Raw genomic sequence first — 394 nt, 5'->3', positions numbered from 1 at the left:
GAATACATTTGTTGGATTCCTCGATTGGATCAAGTCACCAACTTCGACCAGAAAACTTAATATCATTTGTAAGATTCTCTTTCAAGCTCTCCTTTACACTATCTGGGCGGAAAGGAATGCCAGACTCCACTCAACAAACTTCCGAACATAGAACTCCATCCGCAAACAAATTCAACTAATCCTAAGAAGACGTCTCCTAGGACTTGACAATGAAGACAAGTCTACTCCAGCGCGATCACCACAAGACACTTATCTCCATCTTTGATTTTCAAATTTCCAGCCGGTTTAAACGTACACAATTTTTTTTATTTTCCCATAATGTATTCTCCTTTGAGAACCAGCGTTCTCTCATGTTATAATTATAATGGTATCTCTTAAAAAAAAAAAAAAAAAA

Source organism: Camelina sativa, chromosome 8 (genome assembly GCF_000633955.1).
Source record: "Camelina sativa cultivar DH55 chromosome 8, Cs, whole genome shotgun sequence".
Taxonomy (NCBI): Eukaryota; Viridiplantae; Streptophyta; class Magnoliopsida; order Brassicales; family Brassicaceae; genus Camelina; species Camelina sativa.
Note: the sequence above shows the minus strand (reverse complement) of the source record.